Consider the following 18,882-nt stretch of genomic DNA (forward strand, 5'->3'; position numbering starts at 1 on the left):
GGGAAATACTCGTAAGCTCAGGCGATTTCCCCTGCCCTCCTCCTCGACCATGGTCTCCAGCGGGTGCCCCAACCAAAGCTGAACACGACAAACAGGAGCCCACACGAAGGCGGAAGCGCCGAACTCCTCCACAGCCGTAGGGGTCCCAAGTTTGCGAGTAAGCGCCGTTCACACACTTGTAACCGAGTAAAACTGACTGAGACAAGACCGGTTTTTAAGCCTCTTGCTGCGGAGCTGGTGCTAAGTCGTCGCAAGAGGATTGAAAGCCGGTCTTGACTCAGTCGGTCCTACTCGGTTCCAAGTGTGTGAACGGGCCTTTAGCGGGCAGAAGACTCCACCGCCGAAGGGGTTCGAACGTCCAGGATAGTCTCCAGAGGCAGGGTCATGTTCAAGGCATGGTATCCGGGAGCCGAGTCCTCTGCGAGCTTCTGGCAGCTGCTTATATTGGGTTTAGCAGCATTCTGGAGCCATCTATGCAGCCAATCCCAGGGGGTTTCCTTAGCGCCAATCAAGAGGCTCGGAGCCTAAAGCAAACATGACCATGACAAAAACAAGCGCGTACACAAGAGAAAACACATTGTGAACAAAGTTCACAACGGCAGCTAAAAACAATAAAAAAAAAAAAAAACATATTCGAAGCCACAATCACAAGAGCAGGCAGGTACAAGACAAGCCAGTAGCCAAAAGGAAGAACGCAAGTAGATAAATAAGAAAACAAATTTATATGACACCAAAAGCAAACCCCCCTCAACGCAGTTATACCCACATTCCCCGAACCTGACTCTTTTCTGTTACCAGCGGCCGACGGTCAGAAATTCACGAAGAACGGTCCGTGGACCACGGAGCCGTGAACATGTCAAAGAAAGACACACACCGTGTCACTTGACAGCCCGAGTGGAAGTCTTCGTGAAGCACTTCGAGGGAGAGCCTTCATCCGCCTCCCGGCGCGCACCAGCACTTGGCAACAACTTAGGAACCCGGGGAAGGGGCGCCCAAAACGAAGTAAAACTAAAACAACGAAGCCGCGAAGGCCCAACTTCGCGACAATGCGGTCGATAAAAATTCTCGAAAGAACAGCGGGAATCGGGAATCACGCTAAGTACCACTCGCATGGTTTCACCGCCCGACGCAACCCGTGAGGAGCAACACGTCAGATCGCACAGTCTCGTGCGGTCGACAGGAAGTTTTACTGATAGGGAAAGAGGGGCCAGACTTTTGGCACACCAGCCGGCCTTGACCACGTCAGAAGTCAGGGGGCAAAGAAGCATCGACAAGTAGAAACCACTCTCACGGCCGCCCGCTACCCGGGGAGATGCAAACCTTTTGCAAATATCCCAAAAGGCCCCGCGTGAAGCCCTGCACGCTCTTCCTTGCCCCCGCAGCATCCGCCACGTGCAACAGTCCCTAGACTAGGAAAGCCTCAGCGCTCCCAGTCGTGACGCAAGCGATACGGGAGGAAAAAGGCCCTTCGAGAAATGGGACCCCAGCTCCACCCTACTCCGGTGGCCGCGTGTTCGGAAAAGCTTGTACAGCAAATCAACACGCCAATTTCGGCACCATGATTGGTGCGTTTCCACGGACGTCACATCGCCTGGTTTACGGGGGAGAGAGATAAGGGCAGTGGGCCCGAGGTAGGTAAACAAGCCTCAGTGATTCACGCGCCAGCCGGATCCCAGATGTGCTTACGCCTATCGTGTATAAGCAAATCGGTGAGACGGCTAAAGGTTAGCGGAGCTTACACCGTTCCATGCAAAATGTCTATCGAAGCGAAAGATCAGCGCGGTATCTCAACGGTCATCTCCTTCACCGTCAAAATGAATCACCTCGTGCAATTTCGAGCGTACGAGCGACTGTCGACGAGAATAAACCTCAAATAAACAGAATCACTATAAGATAAGTCAGTGTCAATTCACTGAGCAAAGCAAAATGTGCCCCCGTCGACCGGCGACCTCCACGTCCCCGCAGCGTCAGATAAGATGCGCTGGGCACTCCGGCGTAGATTTGAGTACTCAAACTCTTCTCGTTGAGAGTCTATTTTAGGCCAGCACGAGCCCTAACTACGTGCCAAAGGGTCGTTTTTGCTGGCTTGCCTGTGTGGACGACTGACGCCCCATCTGTCTGTCGCTCTTGCGTCAGCTTGGCGTTCGCTATTCGGAAGTACCAGCCGCGAAGACACTCGAGAGAAAGGAAAAAAAATAACTTAAATTGTATACGCTTGCTTAAAAAAAATAAATAAATAAATAACCTCCGTCTCTTTAAGGGCGAAACATCCCAGCCTAGATCGAACGTATCATCGTCCGGTCAGATGCATTTTTTATACAGTGATGTCTCTTTAATATGGACACCTCCTATTCCCCCCAAAATCACCCATAATGTGAGTTGTCCCTAGTAACGAGTCAAAAATGCACGAATTTTCCCAGTATGTCCACGAAAATGGTGTTCATATAGCAGGGTATCCATATTAACGGGGTTCATATAAGAAAGACATAAGTGTAGCTAGTTTGAATCGAAATTCGGGGTCTGTTAATGTAGACCCGAAGACAAAGTCCCCTTGACGACATGCACGGCATCATATCTCGCGCTGCGCTTGCCCGATACGAAGAGATCGGATGAGGTGCAACACGTGACAAAGATTAGGCAATTTGTGGTCGACAACTTTCGAAGACGAACAGTTCTGCCACTCAAAACAACTTCGGTTGACCTACTTCTCGAATCGAAATAGGTCAATTTAAAGCGACAGACAGCAGCCGATAACTACTCATTCTGCAATCACGCGGGTCTCGCGCAAAAACACGTTTATAGTTTCAAACAAAAAAAAAAAAAAAACGGGTTTTTCTATATGGTTATGAAAACACCACCAAAACACGAAAGCGAATCGTGGGTCAGCGACTGTCGTCGCGCTGAAGGATCGGGCTATTAAAAATACTGGTTTAAGCCAACTTGGACGTCGGTACCTTCTTACGGGGTCTTGGGATATTTGCCAAACCACTCTCATGCAACACACAACCAGCTGTCTTTCGTCAAAACTGCAAAAATACGTCCAGAAGCCGCCGGGGCAAGACCTCGGTGCAGATGCAACCCCGTCGCCGCTTCGGAACGGTCGCCAGCCCGGAGCGACAACCCCGTGTCGAGAGAGCCCAACACCTCCTAGGAAAGCCGGCAACCCGCGCCAAACATGCCAGGCAGTCTTGGGCAGTCACTAGTAACGCGTTACCGGTAACTAGTTATTTTTTCCGGTAAATTTTGCCTGTAACGCGTTACTCTTTAATACTGGTAACTTAACTGTAGCACTGTTACGTTTTATTGGGTAACTGCAATTGTTTAGGCCGTTACAATTACTTTTTTTTTTTACTATATAAATTAGAGCCCACTGCCGCGGACATAAAAAAATTTCCATCTTCAAGTATTTTTCTTCAAGATCCTCGATGACAAAAAAATAATAATAGCCCAGGACCGAGAATGGACGAAGGACGAGTCAGCACGAAACTGAGAGATAAAGGAAGCGGCGCCTGCGGTGGTAGGGGCGGCAAACAATGTCTGTTTCACCGACTTTGGCTCACACTTCTCTCGTGGGGACCATCTGCGGGTGTCGGTGGTCTTGTGATATGTCTCCGAGTATTCCGTCTAGGCTGTGTCCGTGCTGTCGTTTTTACACCCAGCCGTTCGCCGTTTCCTCTTCCCTATTAGTTTCCAAGGAAGCCGTCCCCATATTGTGGAGAAAGCCGGCGCTTGTTGAACTTGTTCATTCTCTTCGGAGGCTCTCGAGTGAACACGACTTCTACAGTTGGCGTTTCGGACATAGACGCCGGGGTGGTCGCCGTACACTCGTAAAGCACCAGGAGTTTAATGTCTCCTTTCCCCCTTTATTCCTTCGAAGCTGTTTGACCTGCTATGCTTAGGCCTGCTTCCGAGTATATCCCATAAAGTAATTATGTGACTATCTCTGTCCTCATTCGTTTCGGAGTGAAATATAAACAAAAACGTTCACTGACACGTGTCGATGACACTTTTGAAAAACGGTTGATTCTAGGTTATAACAATTATTGCAAATAAATTATGCACATCTAAATGCTGAAATGGCAAATGATGCAAAAAAAAAAACAAGAAAAAAAAAAAAACCACCCTTCGTGTTTAAAATTTTTTTAATATCTCAGTTTACCTTTCTTTTCACTATACAGTGTAACAACTAAAATATTATTGTTTTGGTTTGGGATTTCTTGTGTTCAATTTTCGTACTGTAAGGAGAAAGTAACGACGTTACTGTTTTTGCAGTAACTGTAACAAGTTACTTTTTTTTAACCGGTAACTTTAACTGTAACAGAGTTACTTTTTCCCCATAGGTAACTGTAACTGTAACACTGTTACTTTTTACTGGTAACGTGCCCATGACTGATGCCAGGCGAGCACGCAGCGCTTCTGGGAATCCGCACAAATTACGGCATCTGTGTCGCCGGCTTCCCATTCCCCGGGTTCCCACCTTCCCAGTCGGGCCGCCCTAGATTGGTGCCCGGATGCGAGTCGCGCGACGCAGCAGACAAAAAGACAAACGAGACGCCAAGGTATACGCGTTCTGAAACTAACGGAAGGGACCATGTATCCTCGTTAGTAGATTGCGGGAGAGTTGCGCGGGCAGCCGACCACGGCCCAAGCAATAAAAGGAACGATGCAAACTTCGCACGTTTCACGTTTTTGGGGGGTTTCTTCCTTTCTTCATCGGCGGCGACGACGCTCCCGCTATACTACCCGTGTCGCCACTAGAATGTATCTCGCCGCGATTGTGAAATGGCGACCGGCAGAAAGAAGCGCAGCAAAGCGAGCGACCCAGGCTCGTTTCGTCGCTCGAAAGATAGCAGGAAGCGAGCAAGTTGCGTTGGCCGCTGTGTGCGGGGACGCTAACCGCCTTCTTCTTTTCTCCTTCCCGGCCCCACAAGGACGCTTCGCGGCGACCAACCCGCCCGGGGGAAACAATAGGGACTCTAGTACATCGCTCCGATATCTCCGATAACGATATCTAAGGCCCTACGCGGATAACAGACCGATCATCCGCATCCGATTACCATCCGTAGGCTTCGTATCCGCATCCGCAATGTTCTTAAATAATTGTATCCGCATCGATCCGCTTCCGCAGACCTTGTATCCGCATCCGAACCGCACCCCCAATATTCGGAACCGCACGCCACCCTCAATCTGCGCATCCATTTTACATCAAAAAATCAACCCCCCCCCCCCCCCCCAAACAAAAAAAAACAAAACAACATATGGATGGTATTTTATAGGCCGTCTGCTTACCTTTGTACAAAGAAGTTTACGTGTTAGGCCATTTGATCGTATCCTTTTTAATCGCATTTATAAAAAAACAAACAAAAAAACAAAAACAAAAACGATAATTCTTCCAGAGACATTCCACATTGCTCGCAAGATGATCGCAGTCATGAGATCGTCTTGCGAGTCGCGGACACTGACACTCTGTCCAGAAGATGGACTCAAAAAGAAGGAATTTTTAATATTTATTTTCCTTTTTGCTTCGCAAAACCCCCTTCAACCAGACGCATATTTTATAAACATGAAAATTAACAAAGGACAGAAAAATAGTTATGTGTCATTTTATTTAGGCCAAACAATAAAAAACTGGGAAAGGAAAGGCGCTCACTCACCCCAGCAAAGTACCCACGTAAACGTGGTAAGGCGTGAGTACACCACCGGGAAAATATCACAAAATTCAATAACGGCAACACCTCCCTATCGGTTTCAGTTTTAAACACTAACCCTCAACTGCATGCTCGGAAACCTATACTTAAACACAACTCCGTGCCAACTGTCGAGAAAAAGAAAACGCACACAAACGCAACGTTTCACTTGTCGAGGTTGTTGTGTAGAAGAAACTGAATGTCGTCAACATGGGCGGATTCAGACTGGTTCGCCTCTCCTAATTCAAAAGCCGCTAATGAGAAGTCTCTCTCCGTTGGTGCACTTGATGCTGGGGTGGCGTGCACAAACTACAAGAATGGGGTGCGGAACCTCGTGCTGGCCTAAGTTCCACCACTCCAAGGGATCGAATCCACTCTCCTGGATCTATACTTGTAGGCGAAGAAGCCACTTGCAGGATTCTACTTTCTTGTGGCTTCCAGGTTTTGGGTTTTTCTTTCTTCAAAGAACGTTTTTTGCTCTTTGACTGCCAAACAAGAACACGCTTTCCCGGGACGACTGATGCTCCTGCATTCTCTACTTTTTCTAGGGACAGCATTTTTGGTTTGATAGAACGTTCTAAAGCGATCTTTGGTGAGAATCAAATCTTTCTTGACCGTAAAGATAAATTTTCTTTTCGATTTCACCTTACGTCCGGGCGCAGCGGATCCTACGAGCCACCGTAGCCAATCCAAGACAGTGACTGTCACGTGGCCTTGGAGAGGGGGCAGAGCGACGTGCGGAAAGCGTACCACGGGCTACCTCCACGGAACGGGAGTGGCTAGGATAGCTCGTATATAGCGTCCGCTGCGTCCGGACGTAACGCGAAACTCAGTATAAGAGAATAGGGAGTTTTCGTAGATCGTTCTCGCCGTCCCGCAGAGCTCTCCGCAACGAAAAAGTTGCTACTGCGCCTGCGCGCCGATAGCCTTGACTGTAGAGTTCCGGGTATCGTAGCGGGTTGCGGAGGGCGTTGCGGGACGGCGAAAACGACCTACCGAAACTCCCTAATAGTTTGCTCCCGCAATACATTCGATGATGTACTTCATAGTATCACTCACTTATTCACTTTCCCATGTTCTGCTTTTGTGTCCTGTACATTGCTAGAGCTAATTTTTCCGGCATTCTCACCTCCTACATTTTTCTTTCTGCCTCTTTCACTCCCTTTTCCACTGAAGTAGTCTGCTCAGCCCCATCAATAGTGAGTAGGTATTTAAATGTGAGCTTTCGGATTCGGTTTGTCCATTTTGTGTTTAAACCTTTCATGTATAAATACTTGAATATCTTCCGTGCCCACCCCGTATCATCCATTTCGGCCAACATTTGTTCAAATTTCAATTAGCTAATTGCCTCTCTGCTCTCATAAGACGGCCTGCCCATGTCCCCCTGTACTCCCTCCTTTGGTGTCTTTCCGTGTGCTCCCAGTGCCAATCTGCCTACGCTTGTTTGTCGAATTACTAATCCTGATTGGACCTCTGATTTCATGCATAGTACCCAATTGCCAAAAGACAGTCCTGATACCATCAATCCTTTCCATATACCTGTGACCACTTCACATCTATTACAGTTCCATAGTACCTTGAGCTGCATAATGGATGCATTTCTTTTCCCTTTTCTAATTATATTCTCCTCATGCTCCTTCCTTCCCTCATTGAGCCAGACTCACAGATATTTGTATTTTCTTACATGGTCTATTACAATGCCTTGTATCCTAAGGGGTTCCCTCTTTTCGCCGTTAAACACCATTACTCCAGACTTGTCACTACTAAAACTCATGCCCAAGGTGTCCCCTTCCTCTCCACATATTCCAGCTAGTTCCTGTAACTTATTCCTGGTTATCTGCCATAAGTACTTTGCCGTCCGCATACATGAGTCCTGGTATTACCTGTATTACCGTTCTCCCTCCTTCCATATAACTCACATCAAAACATAAGTTGCTCTGCTCTAATTTCTTTTCCAATTTACTGAGGTATATAATGAAGAGCAGAGGTGACAGTGGACGGCCCTGCCTGAGTCCTCTTTTTATTGCTGCGGGTTGTGTAGTTTCTGCTTCCCATGCTATAACTGCCATATTATCTGTGTACACCTGCTGAAGAAACCTAACCAAATTTGCATCTAAGTTATACTCCTTCATCTGACCCCAGAGTTTTTCCTGGCTCACATTATCGTACGCTCCCTTGATGTCTAAAAAAAGCTAACCATAAAGGAGTTTGGCTCTTCATTGCTATTTCTATACGTTGTGTGGCGACCACTGATCTCTATTGTAGTAGGCTGGATCGTGGATCGCGGCCTCGGCAGCTGGGGCCGAGTGTCGCCACCGGCGGCCATTGATTGACACCAGCCAATGCATGGGACTCTATGGGAAGAACGAGAAAAAGTGACGCTTTCCCCTGTTTCTAAGCTGTTCTCGGCACTGAAACTTTTTGGATGCTTTTCGATAAGCCCGTCAAATAGCTTGCTTACAAACATTAAAACTGACAGCCCTCTCAATTCTTATAAATAAATATTTTGTGGTCGAGAGTGACTCCGCAGTAGTTCAGCTCAATGATGCGAGTTACCTAGAGTTACCACGGAGTCGGTGGCGGTTTCGTTGAGTTGGGTTTAGCAGACGACTAGCTCCAAGGCTTTGCAACGCGGAATTCGCTCACTCCCGGAAAGCTGCTGTCGAGATGGAACTTCTTTGTCATTCATCAACTTCTGGGCTTCCCTGAGGACGGTCTTATTGACGGCAAGTTCCTTTGTTTTCTCCACTAAGAGAGCAAGCTTGCCTGCTCCGCCGTAGGTGCTCCGGTACGTTTGATTTTTTTATTTGGCGACCGGACGTTTGACAAATACCGATTCGATCTCCAAACACCCGACATTAGGATCGCAGCGCACAATAAAATACTCGCCTCCGAGCACAGCGTACATGCTTCAATATGCTTACTTTTGTGCGTTTCTCCCATAGACGTGCGTGTATTGCCTGGTGTCAAGCAATGGCCGCCGGTGGCGACACCGACGGGCTCCCGATCCGCGATCCAGCCTACTAAAATAGAGATCAGTGGTGGCGACGAATAAGTTATCTCCAATGGCAACCGCCAATGTTGCTTGACGGGTTAGGGACGCTGCCGAAGCTGGGGTTTAGGAGTGTTCATACATTCCGCTTTAATGAGGAGAGAGCCTAGGAGTAGGGCCTTCAATAGGCGTCGAGCGAGGCTACACTAAAGCTCCCCTTTAAGATTACTCCACAAGACACCGCTGCGGATGGCAAAAGCGGCCCGCCCAATAAAAACAAGCTTGCTCGGGAGTAGGCGACCCAAGGGCAGTGCACACTGCAGCAGTCCGCCGGACCCGGCCTGCGAGGCATCCACCGGACCATCGCAGGAAGCGAGGACAAGGCATTGCGAAAGGCGGTGGCACAGAAAGCCGACGAGGCTAGCCGGATTGCGCAACCGGGCACATACTCGGGGGAGCCCTATCAAGTACGCCCGCGGCGCCTTCCCCAGCAAAACCACTTTCTCCGCGCAGCCAGCGTAACGCCGAAAGGGAAAGACCCCCCCCCCCCTTTTTTCTTTTCCTTAAAAAAAAAAAAAGACGCAAAAAAGAAAAGCGACATTACAAAAAAAAAAAAAAAGCGGAGGGGGAGAGGGTGGGCTCACCTGGGACGGGTAGCCTAGTTTTGTCTGGATGGGGGCAGGCAAGAACCGGAGACGGAGCAGGCTACACGAGCCTCAAATTGGGATAGATCGAAGCTCGAGGAACGGGAACGAACGGGGGAAGTACGTGGACGCGTCGCTATGGCGACGGCGTCCCATTCGCTTCGCCCGGGAGAGGCCCAGGGACGCCCGGAAGCCCCGTCGAGCCCTTCGGGACGCGAATAGACCGAAAGGGGACACCACGGCGGGCATTGTCAACTGCAGACAAGGGGGTGTCCACCGGCGTCTGCGAGCGATCCTCGAGCGCCAGACAAACCGAGGGTTTTCTCGGGACCGGCGGAGCAAGGAGTGCGTCGGAGGTGCAAAAAAAAAAAAACGCGATCACGCGTACCCGATTTCGTGCCGTCCTTTGGAACGGAGTCCAACGACCTCGTCCGGCAGAGCGGCCGTTCGGGCCCAACGGGACGGCCCGCAGTGCGTCGATTCATCCGCGGAACTCGTTTCTCGAGAGACGGAAAAAGAAGGAAAGACGCTCTGCCCTCGTCGCGACTAATCCGTGGGAACGAAATGAAGCGGGGGACGGCCGTAATCTTGTCGCAAGCTCCAATCCAGCGACACCAAAGGACCCGAGGCAGAGCACGTATCTGGCGAACCGCCCCTCGCTCAACTCCAGAGGCGGCAAGAGAAAGAACCGAGAGGCTCTCAATTCCACGCAACACAAAAAACAAGGAGCCAAACAAAAAAACAAGGCGCCATCAGGCCCGAGCAAGATGAACGACCACGCGATGCGCGCGCCCAAGGTCGGCGTAACTTCGCAGCGGATCTCCGTCCTTCCCGAACGTAAACAGCGCGCCGGCGTTGACTCAACCGCCGCGTCACAAGGTCAGCCAAAACAAAGGCGGCGGAGGCCTTCGCGCGAGATCCGGCGCGTCGAGGGAAGCCGATATTTTTAAAGCCCGAGCGTGCAAGACCGCCGGCTGCACTGCCGGAGGGGGCAGCGCTGCAATCGTTCGCTCGTCGCCCCCGAATACCAATCAGCCAGAGCTGTAGACAAGGGGAAGAGTTTGACCAGCTGGCGTGGCCTACCTGACAGCCCGTCAACTACGTCACTGACGCGTCACGCGAACGCCGTAGCCACGCCCCAGTTCGTCATTTTAGATACGAAACAAAGCGGGGAATCTATCCTCGTTTGCGCCGGCGTAAATTCGAGATTTTTACTTCTAGCTAATGCCTCTTGTTTTTGACCGGGGCAAGACGATCGCAACTTGGAATTTGCAGCTGATGACCTTCCAGTAGAATGTTCGAGTCAGCGAGCGTAGACGGGCGATCAATTCTTCGAAGAGTGGCATCCTCATACAGGATATTCTGGAGTGTGCACCCGCAGAAGCTATAGTCGTCCGAGATGATAGACTACGTCAGAGAGCAAAATTAGATGCCTCGCTCAAAGCGATGCTGCTGGCATGGGATGATAATGCCGTAGATGCCTGTCGCGTGCCTGAACCGAGCACTTCCAGCTATGAAAAAACAATCGTTTTTTCATAGCTTTTTCATACTACCCCCCCCCCCCTCCCCCGAAACAAAATCCTGGCTACGTGCTGGAGTAAATAGTAAATGAAACTAAAAATTCACCGAGCACTTAGATAACTAGTTATTAAAAATTGCAGCAGTTCTTAGGGCTTCGAGAACAATCAAATAAACCCTACCCGCCATCTCTAGTATACATGGAGGCAGGAATGCTGCTTCTCGAGGCGGACACGACGTTACCAGAGGTGAAGCCAGAAGTGTGCCTCGAGAAGCATTCCTACCTGCATGTTAGTATACCTTGCAGTCATTGACAGCTGCTACGAATGCAGCAGGTGCCTCCAGCACGAGCTTTCTGCCATCGATATCACCGTGGTGCCTAAAAGGCGTCTCCAACCAAAGTTTTTACCGCATCAAAAAAAAAAAAAAAAAAAAAAAAGGCCTTTTGATGTTTGCCCGATGACGTCATAGAGGTGTCACGCCGTCGCAGGTCGCGATCCTGGCGGCGTCACAGCAGCCGTGGTGGATGTTGCAGACGCCTGTTCTGCTGCAGACGGAGGCTTCGGCAGCCAGGAGTTCGGACGCCGCGACGACGGCGACGCTCAACTTGGCTCGTGCTTTTTGCCGAAACTTCCCCGGCTTTTGTGGCGTCATTTTGTCGCCACTGCGGGACCGCTCGCGATGCATGGCTGGAACGGGACGCTACACGCACCAGTCCGAGACGCGCCTTCCAGCATAGGTCGGCATTTCCGAACCCACTCACTCACCATCACATCACTAATTACAGCAACATCCAAAAGTCACAGCCCTTCACATCACAAAGTACATCGACGTCCAAAAGTCACAGCCTTTCACATCACAGAGTACACCGACGTCTAAAAGTCACAGCCCTTCACATCACAGAGTACACCGATGTCTAATATTCACGGCCCTTCACATCACAAAGTACACCGACGTCCAAAAGTCACCGCCATTCACATCACGGAGTTCAACCGGACAACAAACTCATACCCATCACGTCACCGCAATCTCTGAACTCACAAAGTCATTCACCGTCACTTCACGAATCCGTCAAGTTCACGAAGTACTTCACCGTCACATCACGAATCCTATAGAGTTCATGAAGCATTCCCCATCCCATCACCGCCAACTCTGAATTCACGAAGTCGCTCACCGTCCCATCACGAGCTCATCGAGTTCAGCAAGTCGTTCCCCTGAATCCCCTCACGTCCGTGAACTGATCCCGTTCATGAAGTCGTTCGACCGGTTCGACTTCACGGCCCTTCACCGAGTCACAGCCGTTCACCGAGTCACAGCCATTCACCGAGTCACCGAGGTCACGGAAAGCGGCGTCGGCCCCTGCAGCCGCGGCCACCGCCACTGCCTCCGGCTCTCAGCCATCCTCGAAGTTCTTTCGCAGCGGCGCTGACGGCTCCAGATGTGTGTGTCAGTGTGTGTCTATGTGTGTGTATGTATGGGGGGGGGGGGGGGGGGTGTATTGGGCTGGGCCGGGTGACGCACCCTGTTCTTGTCATTTTGTTTGTTTAGCTAGTTCCCTCTGGCTTTTAGTTTTGTTAACCTGTTTCTTTTATTTTCGTTTTGTTTCGCGCTTTCTTTATCGTGCGCGCATGCTGTGGAGAGCGAGCGGCTTCTTGACTTCCCTGCTCCGAACTTGTGAGATAAGGTGCTTGTTTCCGGGAGAGTTATAAGCCCCACAAATGCCCAGAACCAAAATGGCTGCTGGTTTGTCGGCGAGCGGTATTACAAAGGGTGGCATCACCCTAGCAAAGCGCACATGAAGGCTCCCTAGACTGCGCCTGGTTGTCGGCGTTGTGATTATGGAGGTGACCTCACCTCAAAATCTTCTGGACTGCCTTTTTTTTTTTTTTTTTTTACTTTCGTTGCGCACGGTTTTTTTTACGAAAAAAAAAAAAAAAAAAAAAAAAAAGGCGCTTATATTTTTGTTAACGACCGCTCGCCGAGGGGGCAAAAAGGAGACAGACACGAACCTGCCTGCACGACTTTTGTGAAACATCTTACAAACATTAATAAGAGTCCATATTATATGAACGAAGACGTTTTAGCGAATTACATTTTATCGAATAGAGATCACAAACGCGAGTCGACGTTTAGGCATTTGTAGGGGCGGCAAACTGGGCATCCAAAGAGACCGCGCCAGTCGGTCTGTTCGGAACGATAGCAAGGGGTGCTTTGCTATCGTTTGGGGAAAATAATATGAACTCAAGTTCGAGCGTCCATCGCCAAAGGTTCGGCAAGCTCGAAAACAGGACGGCGGCGGCCTCCATTTTATCTATTCGGTCGAATGAACGCCGGCCGCCATTCGCTAAAGTGTCATTCGATGAAACGTCATGGGCCAGGTTTCGCTCGCTAAACCGTCGTTCGATCAGTACAAAATTGTTCTGTGTGTTTTATCTTAATAATTATGATCCATGGTAACCAGCCTATCGTTGCCTACCTCACTTTACGTCGTAAAATAGCGCGATGATGTCACTTTCATAAGAGATACCATAATAACGCAGTACTTCGCAACCGAGCTCTGAATCACCCGTCTATTATTTTGTCAAGGATTTCATCACACATATATAAAGTAGACATTCCAAAGCAAGAGTCATCCATGCCCAAAAATGTCAGTGGACTGGAACTACCTTCCCACATCTGTTGCCACAATTGCCACTTACTATATGTTTAAAATTGCCGTAAATAATCTATACAGCTCAGACTGAGCTCCAAAGTGTACAGCTTTGTTCTGTTCTCTCCTAACTCCCGCTCAAATCTGTAATGCCGATGGCCCTGAGGGTATGCCAGTTAAACAAATAAATAAAAAAAGTAAGTGCCTCCCCTGAAAAACCTCTTAAAGAGGCGACCTGCAGCTTGCCGAAGCAATGAAATCTGTGTTTTATTCGAACCCGTTGGTCAGGGTACACCTCATCATTAATTAAACCACTCATTGGATCATTCACCTCAAAGCAATATGTTTACTTCTAAAGCCTGGTTCAGACAGATGCGTTTGACTGCGTTTGACTGCGTTGCGGCAGCGAGAAACCAGGACATCCCTGCCGCTTATATCGCGTGCCAAGATGATTTCTTGGATTGGATTCCATGCTTCATACGAAGCACAGATGTGCCGGTGACTAGCTTTCCGCACTCGACGCAACGCAGTCAAACGCACTCAAACGCAAGTCGAGAAAACTAATGATGGTGGTCGACTCCACTTTTCTCAGCTTTGAACCGAGGCGAGGCGTGCTGCTCACGCGCGCCTCGCGCTCGTTGTTTTACGCCGGGGTTTGGCTGCGCATAGACTCGTATTATATGTAGCGTACTGTATTTTCGGAGTTCATTTTTGAATAGAATCGGAGCGTGTTTTTTCGAGTTTATTTTGTAGCGTAGGCTGCACCGGCCGAGGTTGAGCAGTTTCGCGTGGCTTCTGGCGAGCCGTGCTGCGTATGCGCGAGGAGCAGTGACGTCACACGTGTCAGTCCCCGATGCACGCGCCGCGCGCATGGACCCGCTCGAGATCATGGCTCGCGCTGTCCGGTTGTTCTGGGCGGCAGCTTGGTTGCTTGATACATAACACGGCGCACAGCTTGCCAAACCAACGACGGGCATCTGGCACGCCCCAGCGGAGGATTAATTTGGACCATCTGGGGATCTTTTGACGTGCAACCGAAGGCTCAGTTACACGGCGCCTCCTCCGCAATAAGAAGAGCGGAGAAGCTTAACTCATCGGATCCCGAAGTAGTCACATAATCCGTAAACCGACTGTGTCACTGAAGCAGCAGTAAGCATGATAATCAAGCTAATCCTAGACAACCGGGAAAGCTAAGAATAACCAGCTGAACCTAAGCTTACGCTACGTATATCCTGGCATAGCCGAGCTAAGCCACTGCAATTTTTTTACAATGAATTCGAGGTGTTTCTCGGAGCTTTCTTTAATGGTATACAAAATTCGGAGTTTGTCGGCTTCTTCCGTGGTGCGAATTAAATTTAGAAAACAGCAGTTTGCGAATTTAGTAAATCAGCCTTTTCATATGCGAGTCTTCGACTGTGGTCGTAAGAGAAGCTACCTCGTTTCTATGATAACGGGATAAGTTCATAAGTTGCAATTAGAAAAGATGACAAACGTAAAGCTTGTTGTAAATTCCGGGGAAATATGAAGACCTGTCGGCGTTATTACTTCTGGCAGCCCCAAATATTCGTTGTTTTTTTTTTGGATAAACCCGAATCGGCAAAAGTTTAAATGGCAAGTGTTCTTCGGATTTCATAGCGTTTATTGGAAAACGCGGAGCCCTAATTATACTGTAGTGGGCTCACGCAAAATGCGGAGCTTACTGCATTCTTAACTTGGTTAAGACTGCAGTTCGAAGCCCCCAGCGCGCACTCGCTCCCTTCCGCCGAGCATTCGTTGCGCTTGCAAGCTTGTGCTTTTCTGGTGACGCAGGTCCCCGGAAACAACATGCATACGAAATCAATAAAAGTCGAAGTTGCCGGGGCGCGCGGAATACCCATGCCTCGAGAGTCGAGGCACAGAGAACGTATACCAGCCCCAACAGTAGGATGCGCAGTGGTGACCCGGAGACTAGAAACCTCGCGCTGCAGGCAGGCCTTGCACTGCGGTCTTCACCGGTCACTGAATATAAGTACAATAGTGCAATGTGCTGAACGTACTTGGCACGCTACACCTACGTTGATACCTGTGGGCGGCATGTTTCCGTATTTCGTTAAACTCCTACGCATCTGAAGCTCCGTTCGACTAAACATGAAAAGAACCGCGGCGCAAAAGCACACACACACAGGTAGAACAGTGACATGTGACACAGCGCTGTCTGTCCTCTACTTGCTTCCTTACAAAGACTGTGCACTATACACCGACTGGCCCACCTTCAAACTTTACCACAGTTCAACTAAACATCTGTTGGACAAAGAGTCAATCATTTGCTAAAGTCCGACGGGGCAGTGTTCGTGACTATAATAGACTCGGAAACTTGATGGGACGCAAGTTCTTGAAGCGGGAATCTCTACGAAGCGTTTTATTAGAGGACCGGGTCTTCCAGTTGCACCCCTTGGCATTGCTTTCATTCAGGAAGGCACGCTGTGCGATTGATTGGGAGCTAGTGCGCCACTTCCGCGAGAACACCAGTAATGCAGGCGGCTGCTACCTACGGAGAAAACTCTGCGAATGACAAGGACTAGAAGTATCTAGACTTAAAAATGAATTTTCTAACGTTATATACTCACATGACGTGACGCGAGATGTAAAACGTGGTGCTCAGTGGCACCTCATTTCACATCATTTTTCCACTATATTTTATACACCAACTCATGTTTACAAACAAGTTGGAGCGCTCCTCGCCGACGCCACCGGCGCCGCGCATGCGCGATGGGGTGTGGGCAAGAAGCTCGCCGCGTCGCCGATAAACAAACCATTGAATTGCGTTGTTATCGGCGGTGGTGTGAGTCCTCGTGCACTTTTCTGCGTTGGAATTGTTGATTCTATGTCTTCCTGGCAATGCCTGACTATTTGAGCAGCCTCAGCAAAATTACCGAGGCTCGCTACACCACAAAACTTCGCGTGAATAATGTGACATGCGGCGATTCATTCCGCGTGGACGCCGCAGAGGGTACGCTAAAGCCTGATTCGCATGATGAAATTTCGGTCGCAATTTTCAGTCATGACGACGCTCGGGTTACAACAGCGTGAACCGTAGCTGAGATGTTCAACATCGATACTGAAAATCGCAAGCAGAATCGGACCAAGTGAATGAGGCATAACAAGTCGTTGATGGGCACTGGTAACAACGATCAACATCTCCTTGTATCCACTCTTTACATCGAGCCTGCTTACCAATTTTCAAACTTAAGTATTTTGAGGCCTGCACTCACTTCTTATCGCAAGTACCGGGCCAACATTTGGTCCACGGGCCGGTGTCGTCTAAAAGAGCAGACGACGAGCAGAAGCGTTTGAAAGAGCAGACGACAGTTCGAGCGATCAGGCGGCCGTTCGATCTTGAAGACGCACTGAACGTCCGCATGCAGGCGGTCCCAACAACTTGGCGGTATTCCCGCTTTCATGACGGAACAGAACAAATAAATCAGATGACAACAAGTATCCGTGAATTTAACCCAAACTGCTTCCCGCCCAAGCAATCGTGGTCCGACGGCGACTGGTTCTCCATTTTCACGGCACATATCCACGTTCTCGGACGAACCGAGCACATGAAAACTGATCTTCAAACCTTTCTCGACTCTCTTGGTACAGCCTCAGTCGCGGCGTTTTGGCGAGAAGGCAAGTTTTTGTCAGGTTTTTTTTTTTAATACAACCCTAGAATACACGTCTCACATAGGGACTTCCGCCTTCAGCCCCAGACCGGAAGTGCGCCCGACGCGCGACCACCGCGCCGTGACGTAACAGAGATGAGTTCGTTGGTTCGTTATTGCCAGAACATAATGTCGGCGACATATTCACCTATGCATGAACTCATCTCTGTTACGTTACGGCGCGGTGGTAGCGCGTCGGGCGTAACAGAGATGCTCCTTAAAACAAAAACTAAAAGGCTCCTTGAAACCAAAACCGACAGACTCCACACGTAACCCGTAACAAAAAAGAACAGGTCACAACGGGTCGACAAAGGACGTAAAAGGAAAAACCTGAACAGCGAACTTTTCCCTACACTTGGCAAGGTCAAACTTTGTACCTACAGGTTGCCTCAAGCTTGAAACACAAAAGCTTACCCCAAGCTTGAAACACAAAAGCACTAATCACAAACGAGCGTATTGGGGACGAATTAAGTAAGTGCTTATACTTCCTGTTTACACGTCTAAGAAACTAGGGAGTTTCGTGTATTGTCCCAATAATCCCTCTAAGGATACCCGATACTCCTCTGTCGTCTTTGTGCATGCATAGTATCGTTATTGGGTATCGTTACCGAGCACAAAAACCTTCTACAAGAACTCCCTACCGTTTATCGTTTTTCTAGTGAAATTAAAGACGACGTTGGCAAGGAGAAGCAAGCTAACTAATCTCGAAGGGAAGGGAAACATAGGTCGTCTTCGCTCCTTCAGCTCCCCTTGATAACCGGTGAATTCTTCAAGAGACAGAGCCAGTGAGGACGCCTTCAGCGAGCATCAAACATAGTCTTTGAGATGAATAGAGGCAGGTTCTTAATTTTGTTTTTGTTACAAAAGAAGGGTCATTTTGGAACAAGGTCTGGTGGGATGCAAGATGGGAGGACGGGTAAACAGCTCGTCCACGCTTCTAGACGGGGAACACAGCCTGTCAGAAAAACTGGACATCACCGGCTCATCTGACAAAAAGGTCCAATGTCAGGCTCTAAAGAGCGTGGGAAAGTAAAAGCTCTTTGAGTGAACCGACGGTACGTGCCTCAGAACAGCACGGCGACGTGCATGGAGAAAGTTAAAAACAAAAACGCGGCCAGCCCGGTTCAATAGTTTTCCATGTTTTAAAAATAACAGGCTTATTCAGCTCTTTGCGCTCCTCGTGTGTTTGTTTACTCCTCAGACGCTCTGACGTACCGCTATTTACACCTCGTTTTGACCAATGACGGCGCGCGCTTTTCTGTCTCGTCTTCGCGCGTTCTGTGCGCGCCCTTTATGTTTGCCGCTGACTGTTGTGCCATTCTTCGTATTTACTCCTTTTCAATGGGTCACGATAACGTTCGCAAGCGCGGAAGACAGATTTGGTACCCCTACTTGCACGTCGTATAAACATTTACTTCGAATTTGACTTCGACCTCGACCGCGCACCTTGTTTTTCACTGGTAGCCTGCTCGCAACAGCAGGATGACGGTGATGACAACGCAATCGCGGTCTGCTTGTGGTCCTGTGTGATGGGCTCTCACTTCCGATCGAAGTGAGAGCCATTCGTATCGCTCCGACGCTGTTAAAAAAAACCCAGCAGACCTTTGAATGAGTCACTTGCTCAGGACAATAACGAGGAGACGAATGCCTAAGCACTTATGTAAGAAGAGTGGTCTCGATTTTAAATGAAAAGCACTCCAGCAAA

At 49.3% G+C, this 18,882-nt stretch overlaps 1 protein-coding gene across 7 annotated transcripts in view; it reads right to left on the reverse strand.

The window, feature by feature from the left end:
* LOC8053731 (lysine-specific demethylase 3A) overlaps nucleotides 1–18,882 on the reverse strand; it is a 335,808-nt gene that overhangs the window by 206,313 nt on the left and 110,613 nt on the right. The gene's annotated exons all lie outside the window — the stretch shown is intronic.

Source organism: Ixodes scapularis, unplaced genomic scaffold (genome assembly GCF_016920785.2).
Source record: "Ixodes scapularis isolate PalLabHiFi unplaced genomic scaffold, ASM1692078v2 PGA_scaffold9__187_contigs__length_104089568, whole genome shotgun sequence".
NCBI classification, from domain to species: Eukaryota; Metazoa; Arthropoda; class Arachnida; order Ixodida; family Ixodidae; genus Ixodes; species Ixodes scapularis.